At 39.0% G+C, this 25,895-nt stretch overlaps 1 protein-coding gene across 2 annotated transcripts in view; it reads left to right on the top strand.

The window, feature by feature from the left end:
- The window catches only part of dop (microtubule-associated serine/threonine (MAST) protein kinase dop), a 578,024-nt gene that overhangs the window by 215,967 nt on the left and 336,162 nt on the right, over positions 1-25,895 (top strand). The window lies entirely within an intron of this gene.

The following is a 25,895-nucleotide window of genomic DNA, read 5'->3' on the forward strand; positions in this document are numbered from 1 at the left end:
CAGCTTTCTCGCCTACTGTATGGATATGAGTCATGCTCATGACCACTCAAAATGATCTATTCTATATTGGGAAGAACCACTCAGCATTCTCTCAGTTTGTACATCGCATCATTGCACAAAAATTAAATCTTCAAATAATGAGATCAGCTATGTACGTGGACAGCGAGTAAGTGAGCCAACTGATGAAATAACTTAACTAAAAAGACGTTGAACCAGAAAACTGTGAATACAGTAAAATTTCAAAATTCTTTGAAATTATTTAAGAAAAGACTAAGCAAACAATTGGTAGGGAATCTGCCACCTGGGCGACAGCCTTAAATGTAGATCATTGATGATTGTGTGTACAGATTTTTTCATTGACTTCTGTATACTTTTATAATGGAGTTCTCACTGTGGTAGAAAGGCTTTGTAACATCAAAACATATGTCCTGTCGTTTTACACAGGAGAAACCTGAATCTGAAAGCTAGATGATGCATAGGAAAGCAGTTCATAGAATGAAGACCAGATGGCAGCAGCGAGCATTGAATTCTGTTGCTGCTATCAGTACCCACTTCATAGATGTAATAGGAATGGTGACTAATGTGGCGTGAATCGGATCGCTGTATCAATTTGGTAGCATGAATGGAATCAGATGATTTGATTCAGTAAAATGAATCGAATATCCCATCACCACATAGAATCTATCAGATCACACTGTTTTTCAATACAACTTATGAATTAATATTATTGAGAAGTGTAAAGCCACTTAGTTAAGCCTGTGTCCACAATTTCAATAATTATTGAAATGTTGTAACATAATGAAGTACTCATCAGTGTTGTTCTTCTCTCCTCACTGGTCCACCTAGGAGTGGGATGTGCGCAATACATTGAAACTGGCGTTGCACCAGCTGGCTTTTCTTCTGTTATTTCCATTATGTCATGTTCCAGAATGGAACATGTCATTCTGTTTTAGTTATGTTGTTTCTTTTTCAGGTACAATATGTTCTTATATGTTTTCTTTACAGATATATTCTAAATTTTATTTATTCATAAACTAATTTTGACAGACTATAGAACCTAACTGTTATAAATTAATTTACTGATTTCAGATTGTCTTTGTGAAATATATATATCCTGTAGCTTTCCACAACTTTGAGAATTGGTAGGTTCTAATTATGAGAGTTACATCATTAGTGTTTATTGAATCAAACTGGATAGAACTACTACCCAGTGGAAGAGAATGACTTGCTTAAGTGGTTGGGTGGTCTCTTGCAGTAAGGGCTTTTGTTTGAACTTGATGGTCTCCTTTGTGTGTGTCTTTTTGTATCATTGTCAAGGTATGTCACTTTTCTATATTCCTTATATTCAACATGATTGGTTGCCTATCTATCTGTCTATCAATACCCACTACACAGATGTAATAGGAATGGTGACTCTAATGTGGTGTGAATCGGATCACTGTATCAATTCGGTAGCGTGTACGGAATCAAATTAATGGATTCAGTAAAATGAATCTAATATCCCATTACTACATAGAATCTATCAAATCACACATTTTTTTTAATACAGCTTATGAATTAATATTATTGAGAAGTGTAAAGCCACTCAGTTAAAGCCTGTGTCCACAATTTCAATAATTATTTAAATCTTGTAACTTATATGAATGAAGTACTCATCAGTGTGGTTCTTCTCTCCTCACTGGTCCACCTAGGAGTGCGATGTTCAAACTTCAGTTTGATAACTTGTAACTTGAAAGCTGTGTAATTAAAATAACCTTTTTGTAGTGAATGATGCAGAACATTGCAGTACCATGTAAATTCAAAGGAAATCTAGGCGTATCCAGTTTTGTTCTTTCAGCTGTATACTTCCGTCATTTATCTTTATGATAGAAAATTATTTATTTTTATATTTTGAGAAAACCTTATTATCTTACCCTGACTTAACATACTTCACTGTAACAAGATGTGCCTCTATATTCACCATTTCATTCCACAAATAATATTCTTCAAGTTTTATAACAATTGTAGACATCTGCTGGGGGGGTTACTACACTACTTTACTCACTTACGGGGTTGTTTGGTGGCCCGCCCACCCCTTATTTTTTTTGGAGATACGCAACCCAACGAATTCATATATCATAGCCAACCAAAAAACATAGGTACCTGATCCTGTATTGCCTTAGTAGAACTATACAGGTGAGTTCATGGTCGAGAATATAGATGAAATCATTAGCACCAATGTTATTTCAATGACGTAAACTATAAGGAATTTTTAAAATGATCACAGCTGCAAATACTACTACCTTATGTTCGGACAGAAAGTGTCTATTAGGACTACAGACAAATTCCATACATGCCAATCATGCACCACAGCTGTCTGTAGCTAAGGTGGCTAAATCATGCGTCGATGCTGGTGTGGAGCCAAACTGCTAGAAAACTGGTTCCATTCTCAGGCTGGAACACCTATTCTTGTGCTTTATGCCATTTATGTTGGATGTGATATAACCATGTACCTACTTGTTCCAACAGGTGAATATTCATTTACTCCTGAAAAGGACCATTTTTATCGGATTATGTAACCAGGTTGGACTACGACATGATGGTCTGTAGTTAGGAAGCCTTGTACCCTGCATATTCAGCAAACCAAATGCTCGAAATGTTCACCAACTTCGTTTAGACAGATTTCATCCACAACATTGTCAAGACATTCTTGCTTGTTATGATGTGTGAGTTGTAACGTCTTGTCATGCCTCGGTGATAAGTTGCCGAAAGTGACCAGGATTTTCAGGCTCATGTGCATACACTACCTGCTTTAAGTGACCCCATAGGAAGTAGTTCAGTGGTGTAAGATTGGATGATCTGGTGTACCAGGGAACAGGTCCTCCCCTTCCTTTCCATTTATTAGGATATGAAGCATAAAAATGGTTCCAGATGACTACCGATCTGCAAGGTGGGGGCCCCATCATGTTGAAACCACATTCATAACCAGTCGAGCAGTGGCACATTCTGCACCAACTGTGGAAATTCGTTTTGAAAAGAAAAAAACATCAGATGGCTGTTGAAGAAATACGGTCCGAGTAGACAGTTGCCCAAGATTCCACACGAGACGTTTACTCCCCACTGTACTTGAAATTCATCCTGTTTTACCCAGTGGGGATTCTTTGGACTCCAGTAGTGATTATATTGTGCTGATTCACAGTGCCGTTGTTGTGAAATCATGATTCATCTGAAAAGAGGACTCTTGACAAAAAGGCTGCATCATTGGTCACATTGCATAATGCCCATTGACAAAATGTTACTCGGTTATCAAAATCACATCCGTGGAGATTCTGGTGTAACTGCAGATGGTATGGGTGAACTGTATTGATATGCAATGTTCGCATAACAGGTGACTGGCTGATGTTGGTCTGTCGTGCAGGTGTCAGTGTACTAATAAGGAGATTGTTCCAGACAGCATCCAAAACAGCCTCTTCATTTAGACGAGACATCTAACAGAAGGTACCTTTCCAAGTGTTCCAGTTGACCACAGTCATTGTTTGAAATTTTGGTACACGTTGGTAGTCTGTAGTCTCTGTCAGGAAACCGCTGAATATACAGGCAATGTGATTCAGATGCATTCTGCCTTATTTCTCCATACATTAGCAACATATCAACGTACTTGTCTCTGAAATACATTGCGTGTGAATGGATAAATGCTGCAATGTGACCTGGTAGGTGTGGATAAGTGTTGTGTCCACGTTACAGTGGGGCACAGACTGTTGTTTAAAAAAAAACCCATAATGGTTGGATTTGAACCACTACACCACTGATACTCAGATACCACAAGTAACCAGCACATTACAGACTCAGTCATAAAGACATCATACAGTACATGATACTCACTAGAAATGTAGTAGTAGTTAACTACGACCCTTCCACCTCGAAAATGAATTTCCGTGCCACAATTTTCAGTCATAGTTTATGGCATTAGCTGATTAATTCAGTTGTATTACAGGTACATGTGTTACTTCAGGAAGTAATAAATCTCATGTTTATACAATGGTCTGTAGGATTTTGTGGGGAAATTGTGCAGAGACATTTTTCCTTTGCCAGTTCCATGGCTCATTTACATTGCTGACACACAGGTAGGATGCAGAGCAATATCAACCTTAAGGAGAAATGTAATGTAGTCCAGCTCATTCTTGTAATTTTATGCCATATCTTGCATTTGTGCTGTTTCAAGGCTATGGTTCTCCTGTTTTCCTAATGTCCAGCTCTCACTCCCATACAAGCTTGTAAGGGATTACGTTATACATTCCCAAATGTTACAACTCCAACTCGTCAAACTCTCTAGGTAATGAGTGAATTTTCGATGGTTGGGGTTCAAATAGCATAAAATTGAAGAAACCTTTCTTATATGAAAAATAGATTCTTGAAATATTTGCTAAATTCTAGTATTTAAAATCATCAACCAGAAGAATGACTGAAGTGTTAAAACTGAAACCAGTGCAGTACACAATCTAATCTGTGAGCAAATGTTAGCACAAATTCTCATTGGGAGGCACATTCCAAGGTGAAAAAATCCACTTTCCTTGCTGTTCCTTGCAATAAACTAACATTTTGTTGCTTTAATGCACTGGAAAAGTGACGTAACAGAAAATCACTGGTAAACTAGCCAGCCCATTAAACAGTGACCACACACATTTAAAAAATGCCATCCCTATTCGCACTACTGACTTAATCATTTCACACTTTCTGCATTAGCACTTAATGATTCCCACAGGATGTTTTTCTGACTTAAATGTCTAGAATGTGGGATAGAATAATCTTATCTGTAGTAAATTCTTGAGTTTATGCAGTGTCTTAGCTGCTCTAGAATTTTTTTTAGGTTATTATTGATCATTAAAAATAATGCCTTATGAGATACTCTTTCATTCAATTTCATCCTTTTATTTCATCACGATCATAAACTTACAATTACTCCCTAATACATAATAATAATAATAATAATAATAATAATAATAATAATACTCCATCTGCAGTACCATTAGGTGGATTGAGTAGCCTAATGGTGCTGTTGCCAGTTCGAAGTCCGGATAAAGGAGGAGGGTTGCCGTACAACAATTGCTAAGACTATCAAGCCCTCTGGGGCTAAAAATCTCAGTTGCATTATCAAGAACAACTTGCTTTTTCCCCAAAACCTAAGCACATTCCTCAACTGCTCACCTTCAAGCATGATGGACAAATCAAACAGAAAAATCTACCCCAGCTGGTAACCATTCCTCCCGTCCTCAGCGGACCGCATGCAGACGAACAGATTCTGGGGAGTCTGCACCCACATACTCAAAGGAGAAGTTGGAGTCTCCTGAAATATTTGACACACTCAAATTCAGTTCCAAGCACCCAAATTTCTTTGCAACCTTCAGCGCCAATTCACTCCTCAAAGTAGGTAAACTCAAACATCTAATGGATGTACTCATGAAGCATTGAACATTAATAGCTACAATTCAAGAAACACGTTATTCAGACGATGTACTGTTTGAATCCCAAGGTTTCATAGTATTGAAAAGCAAAACATGTTAAAAAAATCCTCAAAGGAGCTCCACATCTTGGCACTGTTTTCATCGTAAGTTGTATGGTCATTGGATCAATCATCAGCTTTATCCCTATCACCAATAGGTTATTCACTCTTTCAGTTAAATGTGCTAATAAAGCATACACCTTGGTAAATGCTCACACTCCAGTCAGTGCTGACAATAAGTACAATCCAGGAATTGTTGATATTTTCTGGGAATTATTAGATAATGTCATCTCCAAAATTCCAAAGTCTCACACTACAATTCTCTTGGGTGATTCCAGTGCCCAAATTGGCAAAGAATGGAAGTATCAGAACATAGTTGGTGATTACGCTGAGAAACACATGGAGAAAACGGCCTCAACTAATCCTTCGATCTGACACCGAGAAACTTATAGTACTTTAAATTCTTAGAACAAATCTCCTCTCTTTCATCACCAGACCTCGAACAATTGCAATGTTCTCTTGTTTATACAGCTCTTAAAATCGCACCTCAAACAAGGAAACCCAGACACCATTGGTGGAATTCGCTATGTGATGTAGCCCTCAGTGACAGACAGCAAGCCTGGCTACTTTGGAAATCGTATAAGACACAGTGGACCAGTGGCGGCTCGTGCTGAATAATGTTGGTGGTTCTGCTCTGTGACGCCCAGTCCATGGCAGTAAGTGTAATAGACAAATCTAAATTCGTATTGTATACAGGAAGTGCCAGCTAAGCTCGTGCGAATATGTCCTCCAATCCTGCGGAAACTCTTTTCTCCATGTCCTATCAGTGTGAAGTTCTCGAAAATGTACCGAATATAAATATAAATAACTGACTTGTACAAAAAACAACAATTAAAATTTACAAAAAATAAGGCCCCCCTTCCGCTTATCGAAAAAAGTTGACTTATCGACACATTCATATTTACAAAGGTTCTGCGACCTGCATACATCTTTGGCAGCCGGCTTTCTTAATGGAGGGGGAACATCATCTGATGGTACTAGCGTTTCTGTTTTCATTTTCATGACTACCTAACTCGGAAGAATTCACTACCATTACGGAGAAACATAGTCGTGATTACTTGTAAGCCTAAGAACTTGCTCATTCGCTTTGTACGAGAGAGAATGTTTTCGGTCGTTGGATAGGATTTTGCTGAAGTCCTGGTCATTTACACAAAAGATAGAAAGATATGCATACCCCAATCATAAGGTACGTTGTTTGAAGACTTAACATGGACAGTAAATTGATTTTGTGTTACTTAATCACAACCATCCTCTTTTATCACGCATTTGTCCTGTATTTAAACTTCTTGGGCTTTCTTTCTACTGATCTGAAGCATCACAACTCTACTGTAGTATATGAGAATGGTGACATGTGAGAATTTTAAACCATATCAATATCCACACAGTTTTAAAAGTACAAAAGTTCTCTATTTACACTGGTGAGTACAATGGAGGGAGCTTTTCCCAAACAGCGGAGATTTCAACACGCTCACTCGCTGCAGCGATTCTGTTACAGATGGTGGCGCTGTCAAGTGTATTATTTACTAACTCTATGGTCACGGGAATAGGCCAGACGTACTGCAATGCGTGCAGTTCATACAGAATCTTATGGGCGATTCTTAGCCACCTAACGGAAGAAAGCTGTAGTTACGTGTGCTCTCCTAATATTCTGTCGTTCACAGTTCTAAACAGGGTTGCCAGGTTACCAGCAGCTGTGTGGGTATCGATCTTTGGCTCGATATACACACTCAATATGAAGGATGGGATCACTAATCGCTATATATTACATTATTGTATATCTTTCATTGTGGTGGTTCTGCAGCTCTGCAGATCGTATTATGGAGCCGCGCCTGCAGTGGACATATCAGAAGTTCCTCAAAACCCACAAGAATACATCCCGAATCATTGGGAACACCAAAAGAACTTTCTACAAGAACAAACTGATCAACATTGAATCCAATTTTCAGAAGAATAATTAGAAAAATTTCTACCGCACATTCGAACGGAACCTAGCCATATACAACCCTCCAAACCTATGTTTCCTTGACCCAGCCACTAACCAGGTCGCCCACAATGACGGACAAAATTGTTAGATGTTAAAATACTTTGAGTCCCTTCTCAACTGTGATCCACCATAATTGACTTTTATCCCTAATCTGAATCCAGTTCCAACCAACCCTGATTCTTCCCCACAAGACATTTCTGAACTTCGAGAGATCATCACTTTTCTCAAAAATAATAAGGCTCCGGGTAAAGACTCTGTGATTGCAGAATACTGGAAATTACTGGATGACAGTATGCTACAGGCCCTCCTCCAAACTATCCAACAGATTTGGAATACAACTCAGATACCACCCAAATGGGTCACAGCTCTTAGTCATCCCCTTCTGCTTCATAAAAAATGTGATAAATCGGATGTCAATAATTATTGCGGCATCTCTCTTCATCCTGTTACTTGTAAAATCCTCTCCCTCCCCTGTGGGTGGGGGACGCAGAGGAAAAATACACCCACTGTATATCCTGCCTGTCGTAAGAGGGGACTAAAAGGGGCGACCAAGGGATGATCCAATTAGAACCATGAGACTATTTGTAATTAGTACCATCACGCAGGGAACACCGTGGGTCGCATTAACTTGCGCGTAGTACCACTATGTTAGGTAGGCAATCAGTTTTGTGATTAGTAGCGACAGTGTGTGAATCAGGAGGTGGGTCCTACAGTACCTGTGAGACAGTACCATGGTTCTGCCTTACCTATGCTCAGTTCCCACTATGTGAGGAATTCCACGGGATAGTACGAGTCCCTGTGGTTAGTCCACTTATGTGAAGAACGCCATAGGTTTGCGTTGCTGTAAATAGCACCGCAATGCAGGAAACACCATAGGTCTGTGTTACATGTGCGCATTACACTACCTGTGAATAGTACCACAATGTGTGGAATACCATGAGTCTACGCTACTTTTGATTAGTACCACAACATTACACATAGCATGGTTCTACTTTCCTAGCGATAAATACCATTATGAAGAGCCGATGACCTGGATTTTGGATCCGTTTCGACTATAAGCATAATAGATTCAGCATTGTGCTATAGAAGCAGTCCCTTGGTCAGTAATACTATTGTTTTGTACCAGCTTCTGTGCATATGAGGCACTGGGGGTTGGATCCACTGATCGTTTTAAATTCATATCCGTCCATCCATTCATTCTTTGTCCTCACGCTTTGAATTCTGGTCAGTGGAAGATTTTGGACTTTTTAAGTTGTCAGTTCATTTTATCTCATTACGTACCATTAGGGGCCGATGACCTCGACATTAGGCCCCTTTAAACATCAATCAATCAATCAAAATCCTCTCCAAAGCCTTACTCACTAGAGCCCTAGAACAACTTGACTCACAAATAGATGAATACCAAGCCGGATTCCAAAAATCCAGATCCTGCGCAGAACAGATCCAGAATCTAAAAATGACTCTCGCCTACCTGAAACTCAGAGCCAGACCCTTTGTCATCACTTTTGTAGATTTCCAGAAGGTGTATGACTCGATTGACCGCGCAACCCTTTTCCAAGTTCTCCAAGAATTTGGCCGAGGCAAGAAAACCCGACAGTTCATTCAAAATACACTCACTGGTACTTCTTCCAAAGTGTAATTCAGATCTGAGATTTCTGAAGGTTTTCAAATCCAAACAGGAGTTTGGCAGGGAGATCGACCATTACCACTACTTCTCAACTGTGCTCTCAAGAGGGTCGTCCAGGAATGGAGACGTGTTATCCAACCTACAGGAATTGCTAATGGAGTTCAAATAGGCTGAACTTGTAATGGTATCAATATTGACTACCTTGCTTTTGCAGATGACCTCGCTCTCCTTACTTCCTCTCCTGAACTAGCTACTCAACAAACCAATTACCTGCATGAATGTGCAGTTAAGATTGGCCTCAAAATCTCGTATACATTTTTTTTTCTAGTTGTTTTACGTCGCACCGACACAGATAGGTCTTACGGCGACGATGGAACAGGAAAGGGCTAGGAGTGGGAAGGAAGCGGCCGTGGCCTTAATTAAGGTACAGCCCCAGCATTTGCCTGGTGTGAAAATGGGAAACCACGGAAAACCATTTTCAGGGCTGCCGACAGTGGGGTTCGAACCTACTATCTCCCGAATACTGGATACTGGCCGCACTTAAGCGACTGCAGCTATCGAGCTCGGTAAATCTCGTATACAAAAACCCACTTCATTTCTAACATCATACATGCTCCACCACATCTTCTCACTACCCATGGTAGAATCTTGAAAGTGGAAAGATTCGGGTACCTTGGTGAATGGTTTGAATCCAATAATTCTGAGAAGTTTGCCGTCTTAACGCGTGTCAACAAGTTGAAACAGCCTCCCGACTCACTCAAAACATATGGTATATAACAAAATGTCCATTTCTCAAAGTTCAAAAAATTCTACATTATCAAATGGTCAAATGGTAATTAGACTTAAAACATTGTATGCAGCAGAATGTTTAACACTTTGAACGCATAACCTCCTTGAAAAAACTGGCAATTAAGGAAAGGAGGATAATCCAAAAAATTCTTGGCCCCAGTCTCAAAGCTGGTGTTTACAGACTTTAGAGCAACTTAGAAATGTACACCTACACTTAAAAGATATCAAGCGTAATCCGAAAAAAAAAGATAACATTTTACGCTCACCTCTTCAGATTACCACTTGAAAGAATCTGTAAACGTTTGTTATCCCACTTCAGAAGTCTCAAAACGATTCCTCCTTGGTTGGTGGAGATTAATAAAGATCTTTTAAAGTATGGAATCTCAGTAACAGACATTCAACTTCAGGCACCACACAAACATAAACTTAGACAGGTTCACCAAGAAGTAGTCCCAACTCGACCAAAGCATGTCCATTCTGATGCATGGAAGAAAGCACACTCTGAAAGGATGAAAACCTGTTGGTCCTGCAAGAAGACAAACAGTTGAGATCTCACGATCCTTAGTGGCCCTAAGGAATAATAATAATAATAATAATAATAATAATAATACAAATATACTTCCATGAATGGCATTGAAGGTACAATTCAGAGTAGCCATTGACATCAACCGGAGCATAGCATAACGGGGAGTTACCGACAAACTAGCCAGCTAGCCCCAGGCCGACAACAGAACAGTACACCATCTCACACTCTTTGTTGGCGGTAGCAAGGAGAGAGGACGTACTACTGGAAATATAAGTTCTAACTTTCAACTATTAAAGGGTAGAAACAGAATTTAATTATAATTATTTCTACATTTCTAAACAATTTTCATCAATTTAGAAAAAAAGTGTGATTTGATAGGATCTGATGATGATCTTCCAAGAATGAAACCTGTCGTTCTTTGCTTAATAGTGTGTCTTTTTACAGGTATGTTACAGTGTTATATTTAGTGTTCAACAGGCTGAAGAACTTTAAAGTTATATTTACTGAGTTGCACTGAAAAGTATGGCTTCCTTCTTAACATATTGTGGGGAAACTGCAAAAATTTGGTGCCATAATGAGGCACACTATGCAGGATAAGGAGTGGGGTAGTTTGCCATTGCTTTCCTTACTGGCCAGAGAGTGCTATTGCTGCACGACTGGCCCTATAGGGCCGTCCACACACGCAGGCTTTACTTTGCACATACTTGTGCAAATCGGTTTGCAGCAGCAAGCTTGTACTTATGGATAAGGAGACGGTAGCTCGTGCAAGCCAAGAAGCGCAGTTTGCGTAAACGTTGCAGCCCCGAATATTTTACTTGTACAAACTAAGTTTGCACAGTGAAGTTGGTGCGTGTAGAAAGGTTAGCTCAAACCACGCCTTGAAACATGAAATACTTTTCAGTATGGATAGGCGTATCAATTAAAACAATAATGTCAGATATATGAAACAGTTTATTACAGAGTTTATCGAACTCTACAAGTCTTTACCATGTCTTTGGCAAGTAAAATCGAGAGAGTATTGTGACAGGAATAGGAATAAAAAGAATGCTGTATACGAAAAATGATAGAAAATTAAAAGAGGTAAGTTTGACTTCGCAGTAGGTGCTATCACAGTAAAGTGGCCAAGTGACGATTTACTTTTTTTTACAGTTTTTTCTTTACTGTTTGCTGCTAAAGAAGAAGAGAAATAACCGTTGTAGATCAGAATGGAGCAAATATGGCTATTGAAAGATATATATTCACATGTAAATTTAACAAAAAACATAAGTGTAGATCCAGATGACTGGCGTAACTATTTAAGAATGGATGAAAACGCATATACTGAATTGCTTCATCTGGCAACACCTCTAATTGACCGACGAAATACTTTGATGCGCGTATCTATATCTCCACATGAAAGACTGATTTGCATTTTAAGGTTCATAGCTACAGGAAGACCGTATAGAGACTTGAGTTTCACATTGTCAATTTCTCACCAAGCTTTGTCTAATAATAACCAAAGAATTCATGAAGGTAAGTTAAAATCAATGTTTATTAAAGAAACAATCATTACAATTATAGCTCATTACAATTATAGCAGTTAACTGACACTGACGGGATGGATAGCAGAGAACTGTTGTAATAAGCAGGCACATTTGAAGACATCTACCTCATAGGTAAATACAGTGAGTCACAATAAAACCTGTACACCGGCAAAATATTTCTTTGAGCATTTACCAATAAATAAATAAATATATATATATATTATTTCAAGCTGGTTTCAACTCTGTTGTAACCAATACATAATTTTCTAACACAGTATTCAAAATTAACATACAGTAAATATATTTCATCCACAAAGGAAATTAAAAAGCTTTCCTCAAACATACACAAAAAGAGATCACAGTGAAACTCATACAGCCTGTGGTAGGTCCTTGAAGCTAGGAATAAGATACAATCATCTACAAAATCAGTAATTTGGTGGGTATCCCTGGATATCCCTTGGCTCATGTAACATCTCTCAAACGGGCAGGCATGGATCGTACCAATTTTTCGCAGTATGATGGACTTATTTTCTCTCATTGTTCTCGTAAAACAGTTTTCAGGTCATCTTTGTTGGAAATCTTATGTTTCCTTATTGTCACTTCTAAGAGATACCACAAGTTCTCTATAACATTTAAATCTGGTGACTGAGGACAAGGACAATTATACAATTCAAGAATATTGAATCAATACAGTTAGCCAGATCTCATACAAAGGTTTTAAATAAATGGTTAATAGATGAGTTTTGTCTATAAGTTCTAAAGACAATGTTAATACCAATATTTTAGACAATTTTGTTTAAACTTATGACATAACTTTTTAGTTGTTACATGATCAGTAAAATATCGTAAGACTTGTCTCTCATGCTTGTAAAGCATATTTTTACCTCAATAGAATATGTTCATGATCTTAATAAACCTTTAGTAAATGTTATTTGTCTGATGATGCTCACTAAAAGGAGCGAAACGTGTACCATGTTAACAATTTAATAAGGATGTAATTCCATATTAGCTTATAATGTATTGATAGGTGGTCTATAATAAAATTATAATAATTTATCACATGGTTTTAGTTCTTCATTCGGTTTTCTCCAGACAGTCACTCTCCCATCTGATCCATAGGGGTTGAATTTGCTTTCAGCTGAAAATATTATTGTGTTCCAGAAGTCAAAATCTTTTCCTATGTGCTTTCGAACAAACTGTAAACTCTTCTTCCTGTTTAGTTTGTTCACCAGTGGTGTTTTCCTACTTACTCTTCCATGCCTATTACTTTTCCTGATAATGCACCTAATTGTTTCTGGACGGGATTTCTTCCCTGTATGTTCCTCAACCATCACAGCAAGTTTTGAAGCACTAATCATTGGATTCTTCCTAACCTCTCATTATATCCAGCCTTCATCTGCGGAATCAAAGGTTCTTTTCTGACTGACTTTGTCCTTATTTTCAATCTGGTTGGGTTTTTTTTACTTATCTGTAACACATTGCACAGTTGAATGACTTTTGTTCACAATTTTGCCAATTTCTCTTAATGATTTTCATGTTTTATAATGAAAAATCTTCAACTCTCTCCATACTTTCATAGACTGGCCTCTCTGATGGCTCATTATTACATTATAACTTATCTTCACTTCGCAGCGCATGATGATAAACTGAATTTGTCTCCTGCATTTCGTATTGCACTCGACAGTGAAATGTATGGTGTCTCTACCTGTTCGTCGAGGTCTGCACGAGTTTCCTTGTGACATCGAAGAGCAGCATAATACCAAATAATCAGAGATAATGGACAAGATAACTAACAAGTAGTGACACAATAATACAATATAAACACGTTACATTGCACGTAAAAATATGACAAATATATTTGCCCAACGTTTTGTTCAAAACGAAACAAATAAATTACGATCGTGTATGAGTTTCATTGTGACTCACTGTGTGTACAACCATTTCTGTTTAGGTTCCCTAATTCTGCTTCAAAAATAGGCTCATTAATTATTTTTTCTACATAAATGCGTTGATCTTTCAGTAATTGTCGAAGCTTATGAGTCACAAATGTCGTGTTGACCTTCAGCTCCATGACCCTACTACGCTGGCGTAGCAGGGAGGGAGATGATACTCCCACATGGCGCGTCCTAGGTGGCGGATAGGGGGTATTTAATGGGCTTGCCGGCGGACTTGAGCAAAATAAAATAGCTGTCGTGGACCAAACACACAACCCCGTGTGGGTGGGGGACGCAGACGAAGAATACACCCACGGTATCCGCTGCCTGTTGTAAGGGGCGACTAACAGGGACGACCGAGGGATGATCGAATTAGAACCTTGAGACTACCTGTAATTATTACCATCACGCAGGGAACACCATGGGTCGCTTTTACTTGCGCGTAGTACCACTGTGTTAGGTACGCGACAGTGTGTGTTTCGGCTTTTACAGTATGTGTGATTAGTACCACTATATGAGCGACACCTTGGGTGAGCGACACCATGGTTCTGCCTTGCCTATGTTGCCTATAGTTTCCCACTATGTTAGGAACACCATGGGGATAGTACGAGTCCCAGTGATTAGTACACCTATGTGATGAACACCATAGGTTTGTGTTGCCTGTAAATGGTGCCGCAATGTGAGAAGCACCAGGTCTGTGTTACATGTACGCATTATATTACCTGTGAGTAGTACCATAATGTGTGGAATACCGCGAGTCTATGCTACTTTTGATTAGTACCGCAACATGACAAATACCATGGTTCTACTTTCTTAGCGATAAGTACCATTATGAGGAGTTGATGACCTGAATTTTGGACACCTTTAGGCTACAAGCATCATCGATTCGGTATTGTGCTTTGGAAGCAGTCCCTTTGTCAGTAATACTATTGTTTAACATTAGTTTCTGGGAATGTGGGGCATTGCGGGTCGGATCCACTGATTGTTTTAAATTCATATCCATCCATTAATTCTTCGTCCTCATGTTTTGAATTCTGGTCAGTGGAGGATTTTGGATTTTGAAATTGTCATTACATTTTGTGCCATTTCGTACCATTAAGGGCCGATGACCTAGATGTTAGGCCTCTTTAAACAACAATCATCATCATCATCTTCAGCTCTTCTTTCTGTCAGTTGTTTTCATATTCCACTTAGTATGTCTGCTTCTCTTCCTCTTGAGTTGTCTGGGCGGTAAGTGTATACTCAGGATAGGAGATAACGCATCTAGGTCAGAGGGGGACGATCCGGTACAGAAACAGTATTGCTTGCTGATGATTGTGATGGTGGATGAGCTCATGGGTAGAGTTAATCGTTACTGAATCTGCGTCACTTTCATCCTGAAAAAAGTATATATTTTAAAGTTCCAAGGTCGCAAGGGCAATGGAGACAAAATAGCTCGAGAATTTCAGAATAGATGGCGTTTCCCTTATTGCTTGGGTGCCATTGATGGTAAACACATGACCAGAGGTGGTTGGTATTTTTACAATTATAAAGGATTCCATAGCATGGTACTGATGACAGTCATCAATGCAAATTATGAATTCGTTATGTGTGCATTTGGTGTAAATGAAAGATGTTCTGATGTTTGTGGAAATTTACTTTCACTGTGTGGACGCTGCACAGTGTTCCGTCTGTTTTGCGCAAACTATGTCGCACAGGTAAGTCTCTGACGTGTGGATGGCCCTTATAAGTAGAGCCCTGCGTGGATATACAAAATAATATCCGCATCCGTACTTCCTTTATCCACATCCGCAAATGGTTATCCGCACGCGCAAAATAGTTATCTGCGGATAATTTAAATATTTAACCACAGTATATTACACCCAAGGTATTGAAACGGATAGATCTGTTAACATAATACAATAGGCCTGACACCTGGCACCAGAACCCCTACTATCACAGGTTTATGATGGATTTGCTCATGCGACAACTACCGACGTATTGACCTTTGTTTCTTCCTTCCATTAATTGCAGGTAGGCTTAGGTCAGATTTATGGCTGTATGGTTCCAAGGCTAACCAGAAGCAAAAACAAGAGTATACCTGAGCAAAAATCGATAAACGTCATTATTTAGAAACTATCAGCAACATTATCCGCACTGCCATACAGTTTGTATCCGCCAAGACACTACCTTTATCCGTGGATATCCGCATCCGTGCAGGGCTCTACTTATAAGTAGCACAGCATACAGATATACTGTTTTGTTCCGAATGTCGTTGTTCATAACTACACTTATCTCAGCAGTGTCCACACTGTCACATCCATAATTGAGACTGGGACTTCAGTGGAAGCTACATTTTGCTCTGGCCTGTGCTAAGAGACGATGCAAAAATACTGGAACTATCAAGAAACAGCAACATGCTGTATTCTTACCTATTGCCAACTAAAGGTTGGGTGTCTCACAAACAAGCTGTCATTGAAAGAATCCAGTTTCCTTGTGATAAACTAACATTTAGTTGCTAAAATCAGTGTCGTATTCTTTGTTTTGTTTGATCTCCTCCTATGTCTTTGATATTTGTCATTGGTAGTTTTGACCAACTGCTTTCCAGTCATCTTTATGATTTAATCATATTAGATTGTGACTTTTTTAGGACATCACATTAGTTTTAATTATTTTAGCCATCAACGTAGGCAGGTGGTTAACAGAACTGGGTTACCTTCAGAATCATCCAGGTTTGTTTCCTAACTTTGGTAGAAACATTAATTTTGTGAGAGTCCCTGGATTAGGAATTTCTGGATTGAACTTGACCAATTTCATTAAATGAATTTAATTCCAAACGTCAAACTTTGAAACCGGGCGAGTTGGCCGTGCGCGTAGAGGCGCGCGGCTGTGAACTTGCATCCGGGAGATAGTAGGTTTGAATCCCACTATCGGCAGCCCTGAAGATGGTTTTCCGTGGTTTCCCATTTTCACACCAGGCAAATGCTGGGGCTGTACCTTAATTAAGGCCACGGCCGCTTCCTTCCAACTCCTAGGGCTTTCCTATCCCATCATCGCCATAAGACCTATCTGTGTCGGTGCGACGTAAAGCCGCTAGCAAAAAAATAACTTTGAGATACGTCACACCGTAATAATGCATCTACAGTATTAAATACTGCCAGCTGCCATCCCTTGGCAGGACAGAAGGCAGTAACTTGGCAATTCTAAATGTATCAAGATCTTGGTATATTGGTCAGCATAAATGCACTGGTAGGCAAGAAGATTGCAGCACTTTCTTCACAATTGAACTTGGAGGTAATAGCTTGAGGACATTACATGATCAGCAATACAGACCAAACCAAGCAATAGATGCCCAGTACTGAAGGTGCTTAGCATCACAAAATATGGCGAAACGCTGTTAGTGCTGTGTGTGTGTGTGTGTGCTCCCAGTTTTCGATCATTAGCAGGTGTAGTAAAGGCATAATTCGTTTGCGAAAATAGTGAATTTCAACTCTAAGAGTGTGTGTTGTTTACTTCACGACATCGCTCAGTGCTGTGCAGTGGATTTTTGTAAATATAAACAAAATTTAATTATGGGAAGGGACAAGAAGAATGCGGCCAGCCGGGGGAGCCAGGACCGAGGCGGGGCCTGCAGCCGGCAGCAATAGTGAAGCTACCTTAGCGGACAGCATTGTTCAGCAGGTAAGGGAAGCTCTACTGTCGAAAGACATTCTCTCGGCTATCGTTGAGGCAATAACTGAAAGTGTCACAAAGGCCGTGGCTGAACAACTCGAGGCCACCCTGGACTTCAACACTGAGATTATCAGTGAACTTAAAATTGATATTAAAAATAGGGAAATTGAACTGGAAGCAGTGCAGGATGAACTCAAAAGGAGTACAGATGCTCTTGAGCAGTATCAACGTAGAGGAAGTGTGCATGTGTTCGGAATTCCTGAATCACCGAATGAGAATACGGACAAACTTGCACTCAGGTTGTTTAAAGACAAACTTGGCCTTGACATCGCCGTGCAGGATGTTGATAGGTCTCACCATGTTGGCAGGCCGGGGCTGGGAGTGAAACGGCCTATAATAGTGAAATTTGTAAGCTAGAGGAAAAAGGAGGAAGTCTTCCGTAACAAGTGCAAGTTAGCAGGCACTGGAATCACTATCAGGGAGGACCTGACTGCGGCTCGCACTCTAATATTAAAGATGGCTGTAGATAAATTTGGAGTGAGAAATGTCTGGACCATACAGGGACGCATTGTTGTAAAAAGAGGGGAAACCAGGCACAACATAACAACAATGGATGAACTGAACTCTCTCAAATAAATGAACAATACCCTGTGTCTATAGATTCTACTGTGAAATAGCTTTCTAGTTCAACTTTTTCTTCCAATGTGATTTCTTCATTTGGAACAAATTCGTAAAATAGTCGTATAGCATTCACAAGTTCCACCCACACCTACAAACTCTTTCTCTTCTACTTATTTCTGAAAAGCTCGCTGGCAGGTGCACTTAAATAAAGCATGTGAGTACAGCACCTTAGCAAAACCCTACTCTAGACTAACTCTTCAACTGTATATTAGTGTAATTTTATTAATATCATCATCATCATCATCATTATTATTATTATTATTATTATTATTATTATTATTATTATTATCACCATTATTTATTTGTCTATTGAAATGTTCAAACATATGCTATGTGTACGTTATTGTGTGTGTGTGTGTGTGTGTGTGTGTGTGTGTGTGTGTGTGTGTGTGTGTGTGTGTGTGTGTGTGTGTGTGTGTGTGTGTGTGTGTGTGTGTGTGTGTGTTTTTTTTTATCAGTGTTTGTTCCAGGAATTTGTCACCTACCCTTTAAACATATCAGCAGCTGGTGTCCTTGAAACTACTGTTACGGTAGATGAGGCATTCCTGAGTGTCATTGATCCGAGTGTATTCCAAGATGAAAATAACCCTTGTGTACCTTCACCAACTGTCCCCAACCCTCAGCCTACTGAACTGCTATTGAAACAATCTCTGTCTCAGTTCTCGCGAAGTCTACAGTGTTGCCATATCAATTCTTTGTCACTCCTCAGTCACATAGATGAAGTTCGTTCGATAATATCAACCTGTAAAATGCATATTATGTGTATTACTGAAACCTGGTTGTCCGATAAAATTAGCTCTACCGTTGTAAAACTAGAAGGAAATCCTCTCTATCGGCATGATCGCACTGCCAGGCGCGGTGGTGGTGTAGCAGTATATTGTAGAGATGATATTAAATGTAGAATTATTATCAAATCATCATCTGGCATCACTCCACATACGGAATATATGTTTGCTGAGACCATAATTAACCGTCAAAAAGTATTGATAGGAGTTGTCTATAAACCACCAAATTTTACTAACATCTCTGACCTTGAATCTGACCTTCTCAAACTAGTACCAACCTACGAGCATATATTACTTCTTAGTGACGTTAACTCAAATATCTTAGCCCCAACTGGCAAATCAGACCGAGTCTGCAACCTATTTACCTCCATCGACATGACGATCTTACCACTAGACGCAACTAATCATGTTCATACACTTAGATATACAAGCCATACTGGAATTGACCTCCTGATTACAAATAACCAACATAAAGTTCTTAAGTATGGTCAATTTCGTGTACCTGGCATCTCAACTCATGACTTAATTTACCTGTGCTACTCTCTACGTGTACCAAAATACAAAGCTAAATACATTAGTTACAGGGATCTGAAAAATATCGATCTACAACAACTCCAAAATGATGCGTAGACTTTACCTTGGGAAGATATAAAGCAGTTGCATGACACAGACATGAAAGTGACAAGATTTAACTCCTTACTCATAGGACTATATGACAAGCATGCTCCAGTTAGGCAAGCTAGAGTCACTCGCTCGCCTGCACCTTGGTTAACAAGCGATATAAAAGCAACAATGGCTCGCCGTGACGCAATGTTTCGCCGATACAAGGAAACAAATAATGAACTAGATTTTGAACAGTATCGTCTTTTATGTAACAGAACAAAGCAATTAATTCGCAATAGCAAATTTAATCACATTAAAAATGTAATAAGGAACTTAAATGCACGTGAAACCTGGAACGAACTTCGAGCTATGGAAGTTGGAAAATGCAAAGAGCCACATATGCCAACTATATCTCTCGATACACTTAACTCTCACTTCGTAACTAACCCAATAAAGGAATCTCTACCTCAAAATCATATCAGTCTAAATAAAAGAAACAGTGACCCTACAGAAAATGAACATAATTTCTCTTTTCACTATGTCAGTGTAAATGATGTAAAGCATATTTTGAATTCAGTTAAGTCACAAGCTAAAGGAGCAGATAACATCCCAATAGGCTTTATAAAAAACATGTTTCCAACTGCATGGAAGGATGCTCTAGTAACCCCAATATTAAAGCATACCGGTACCACTGCAAATGCGCCATCTGATTACAGGCCTATTTCGATTCCACTACAAACAATTTACATGAAACAGTTCAGCATATTAATTCGGATATTGAAAGGCTTACTGCCTGTGCTAAAAACAACCACTTAATCCTAAATCCTCGTAAAACACAAAGTATTATCATAGGAAACTATTAAATTATTACATGTAATAAGCAATATCAATCCTCCTCCAATCATAATCAATGACATTGCTGTACCGTACCTTAAAAATGTAACTAATCTTGGAATCTCCATCAATGAGAATCTGACCTGGAATGAACATGTAACAAATGTATGTAGAAAGGTTCATGCAGCTCTATATCCCCTAAAACATCACAAGAATTCTTTTCCTCAAAAACTTAACACATTCACGCCCGTATCCAAGTTATTGCCTATAGCGCGTGACCATGCTGTGGACCGTATCCGAGTTAGCCCGGATAAGCGCAACCTTTAACTGGAGCCGTTCCCACGCAGCTGGGATCTATTTTGGTCACAAATATGTGCGAGAGAGATGAAGGTAATACCCTTATGAATGCTTGTACTCCCCAGAAACCACATGGCCATGGCGATTTTCCCTCCCAATGCACTTCTTTTGATTTGTTTTTGAAGGTGGCCTAGCGCTGACCCAACTAGCTGCGTAGTAGGTTTGTTATTGCACAAGCGTGTGTATAATCGTGTTCTGAATTGTAACCATGGCGTGTAGGAACAATATAAATGATGTAAGTGGTGCGAATTTACAAAGCACAGTTTTTCAGCTGCTTGAAAATTATTCTTGGCCAGGGGTATACAGTCTATATGGATAATTATTACAATAGCGTTGAACTCGCGGAACATTACGGGAATAGAACACTGCCGTATGTGGAGCAATACGGTCAAATAGGGGTGTACCAAAAGATCTAAAGGAACATCAGGGAATTCTCAAACGGGGGGGAAAAGGGAACCCGACATACAAGTACAGTCACCTCTCCCCGACATCTCAGCTCCATCTACTTCATCAGGTCCAAGTCAACGTCCCGCGATTTTGCTGCCAAAAAGGGCACCGGCCAAGGATCACCATTTAGGTTAGGTGGGAAGAGAAAAGAGCATATTCTCTTGAAGATTCCACCATCAAATAAAGTCAAGTTCTCCTCAAGAAGGCACAAAGTGTGCTTCAAAAATAAAATTATTAGTGAAACACGCTATTTTTGTGGAAAGTGTGGTGTTCCATTCACCCAGGAAAGTGTGACATTACCTACTACACCCTGCAGAGGTACTAGAGGACTTTATTAAGGTATGTGGAAAATTGTTTCTATATCTTGTTTAGTTTAGAACTTATTGTGAAAAGAATTTGTTGTTGTTTGCTCTGCCACTAACAGATGGAATAGCTGGGCCAGCCCTTTAAATAGCCCGCTCAGATGATGGTCGTGAATGTGTTAAATTAAAATTAACCCAAGCACTACTATTCCCAATTCTAGACTACTGTGATACGATACTAGTCAATCTAAATGCTGAACAAGCTTTGAGACTTCAGCGAGCACAAAACTCATGCATACGATATGCCTTCCAACTGCGACATGACGCTCATATCACACCATATTTCAAAACATTGGGATGGCTACGCATAAATGAACAAAGGAATTTTCACCTAATGACACTTGTTTACCAAGTGCTCTCGACGAACACTCCTACTTACCTCTCTTCTAATTTTCGTTTCCTTTCCTCATTCCACAAAATTAGTACCCGTTCTGGTTCCCTACTTGAAATTCCACCAAGTCGAATGAATTCCTACAATCATTCCTTTTTAGTTACTGCATCGAGTCTCTGGAACACACTCCCAATGGACATTCGGCACCTTACTTCCTCTCATAAATTCAAATCTGCCTGCCGAAAATTTTTCCTGGGAACATAAAACTGAGCTGTGTGAATCATTGTGTGTTTGTTGTGTGAATGGGTTTTCTTCATTTTTTATTATTATCATTATTATTATTATTATTATTATTATTATTAGTATTAGTATTGTCTCACTAATTGCCGTACTGATATGTAGGCCTAACTTAGTCTTAGAATTATCTGTCTGTAGTATTATGTCCTTTTAGAATTTCTATGTCTTACTTTTGTGTTTACATTTTTAAATTTTATTGTTTATAGTGGTTAAGTGTAAGAGAGGGCCGTGAGTCCTAACTTCGCCACAAATGTAAGTCAGGAATAAATAAATAAATAAATAAATAAATAAATTATACATTGTACCTCCTACTTGAGCAGCCACACAGTCTTATATTCTCACTGGTACACAGTTGTACTGGTGAGGAGTATCATCCTGAGGTATAATGTTCCAAGCCTCTTGCTCCTGTTGATGCAGTTATGTAAGGTTAGTTGCTAGTTGTACAGATTGGGTCAGACATCATCGCATCATGTCCCAAATATGTTCAGTGGGAGAGAGGTCTAGGGATCATGCCAGCCAGGATAGTTGTCAACCTCCACAAAGAGCACATTGTGTTTTAGCAGCTCTATGTGGACTAGCATTATCCTCCAGAAACATTACATCACCTTCCTGTTGTAGGAATGGCAGTAGGGCAGGCTAAACAATGTCCTGGGTGTTTAAAGGAACCTCCACATACACCAGTGGTGAATGGTAATTGTAGCATCTTGTGTCCCGCACCATGATTCCTGGAGTTCGGCCTGTATGTTGGAGGTAAATATGCTCTGGAAGGTGACTCACCAGGTTAGAGTTGCACTCGTAAATGGCCATCTCTTGCATGGAGGCAGTACCTGCTCTCATCCCATACACAACAGAGTGCCATTCCATTGTCCAGTTCATCTTGTTCAACACCACAGGGAGATGTGCACAATGGTGTTGCAACAGGAGGAGGAGGAGGCCAGGTCAAAGGGGCATGTGTTCATACTCCTGCTGCAAGTAGACCATTCCTGTTGGTACATGAACTAGTGATGGTTCATTCATGAATGAACTTATTCTTTTGAACAGCTTGTTTGAAAGAGTTCGCTCTCTCAGTGAGAGCTGGTCATTCAAATACGAGTCAATTTTTTAAGAATGAATGGACTGTATCATTAACCCATTCACCATAGCCTACTTAAATCTCCCGCTGGAGGCGCTTGCATGTTATCCAATAGGCGTTGTTGTTTCACTCTGCGCGTTTAATTGGGAAACAGTTCGTATCGTTGGTCATTTTTACGATATTTTTATGGAACTAAAACTGCAGTGGTTGTGAATCTTTCCTCTACATACTTAGAAAGTTACAGGCTTACTACGTCAATACTTGAGGTATTATTTTACATTAGGGCCAATGACCTAGATGTTAGGCCCCTTTAAACGTACAACTTGGACAATGCATTCATTCTTTGGAAGTAATATTAGATGTCATACATTATTATTGTGCATTTGTACATATGTTTCTTCTTTATTGTAGATAAAACTGTATCATTTAATTAGTTGCCAGTGTTGCCAACAGTGCATATATTATTTGTGATATTTGAAGCCATTTCTTTTCAGTGTTGACTCAGTTAATTTATAACTGTTAGTTTCTTCAGTCTGTCAAAACTAATTTATGAATAAATAAATAAATAAATAAATAAATAAATAAATAAATAAATAAATAAATAAATAAATACATTTAGAAACTACTTTAAAATGAAAACATATAATAACAGAATTATTCCTGAAAAGAAACAACTTAATTAAAAATAGAATGACATGTTTCGTCCTTGGATGATCATCATCAAATTGTATCAAATCACACCCGAAGATGTTTAGAAATGTATAAACATGTATGTTTAAATTCTGTTAAAATCCTTAATTATTTGAAATTATTTGAAATTTGTATCTTATCTTAATGAAATCCTGACTTCTCTCCACTCCATTTTTGAATATTTACCTTATTTACCTTAATGAAGTTCTCACTACTCTCCATGCTAGCATAGAATGCTAGTCTTCATTAAGATAAGTGACAAATTTCAAATATTTAAGGATTTAAACAGAATTTAAACTTAAATGTTTATACATTTCTAAATATTTTAAGAGTCATTTGATGATGCTCTTTCAGAAAAGGGACATGTCATTATATTTTTAATTAAGTTGCTTCTTTTTCAAGTATAATTCTGTTACCATATGTTTTCTTTTTCAGGTAGTTCCTAAATTTATTCATAAATTAATTTTGACAAACTGAAGAACCTAATAGTTTTTAAAACAAATTTTAAAAAGTGCATGTATTGGTCGTTCATTTGTTCTATTCCAAGAGTAGAGTGCGTCCATCAAACTGGTCATTCTGTTGCCATCTGTTTTGGAAAACTTCAACAATCTTGCGCTATCTCGTTCATTCTAATATGAACAGGAGTGAAGAGTCATCTCCACTGGAGTTCGGACAGCTGGTGAAATAATGAACCTGGAGACGGAGAGCGCCTTCCCATTCCCAGCTTGTGAACGAACAAATTGGCTCTTTCGAACGACTCACAGTTGGAAGTAGGAGTGAACGAACTAGCTCCCTCAAAAGAACTAGCTCGACCCATCACAAACATGAACAACCCTTGGTGTCGAATTCACTCGGATCTCTGCTGCAGAGATACACTGATCTTCACGTATGTCTGTGTTATGAGTCTGTCCAGCACCTCATTTGCGGATGTGGGCCTATTCAACTGACCGCCATTGATAACATCGTCATGTGACAGAAGCATCATAACAAAGTGTACAGCAATATGTCGATACATCTATCCCATCTGGCGAAGTCCCACAGTGCGACACCTCTCAAATGGCTGTAAATGCTGCACGACAGAGGCAACCATCCATGTACACATTACACTGTCTTCTGCATGACTGGAGATGGCACAATGAAGTGAATGGCACTAGGCCATCTATTGGCCGATGTCCTTGAAACATTCGTCAGTTTAAGTACAATTCTCCAGCATGCAACTGTTGTACCCACGATCAATTGGACATCGCTCTTTAGGATGATACTTTTTTTAAATCTGGCAGTATTTTCAAGATATGGGTATAGCTTGACTTCCACATACGTAAACAAAATTATTTTCAACCATCCATGTACACATTACACTGTCTTCTGCATGACTGGAGATAGCACAATGAAGTGAATGGCACTATGCCATCTATTGGCCGATGTCCTTGAAACATTCGTCAGTTTAAGTACAATTCTCCAGCATGCAACTGTTGTACCCACGATCAATTGGACATCGCTCTTTAGGATGATACTTTTTTTAAATCTGGCAGTATTGTATGAAAGGGTAGTAATGCATGTTTGCTCTACTCATTGATCTCATTGATGATAATTGTTGTTTGGAGGAGTGTAGCTTGAGATCATCTACACTTCTGCCTGATTGTCTGTACTGAACATCTGAAAATAAAATCTCCCTCATGCATACTGTTAAACTATAATAATGTGGTCCTGTATTGCTGCTGAGGAAGGAAAATCGTGGTAGTTCTGAATCAACTAGTAAATTTATCATTCTTACTCCTAAATCATCTTCCAGATAAGTTGCATTCATTGGTTGGCTCATTCCATACATTCAAAGATTATGACTGCAGCACATATATCAGGTAC

The sequence above is a fragment of the Anabrus simplex genome, chromosome 2, assembly GCF_040414725.1.
Source record: "Anabrus simplex isolate iqAnaSimp1 chromosome 2, ASM4041472v1, whole genome shotgun sequence".
Lineage (NCBI taxonomy): Eukaryota > Metazoa > Arthropoda > Insecta > Orthoptera > Tettigoniidae > Anabrus > Anabrus simplex.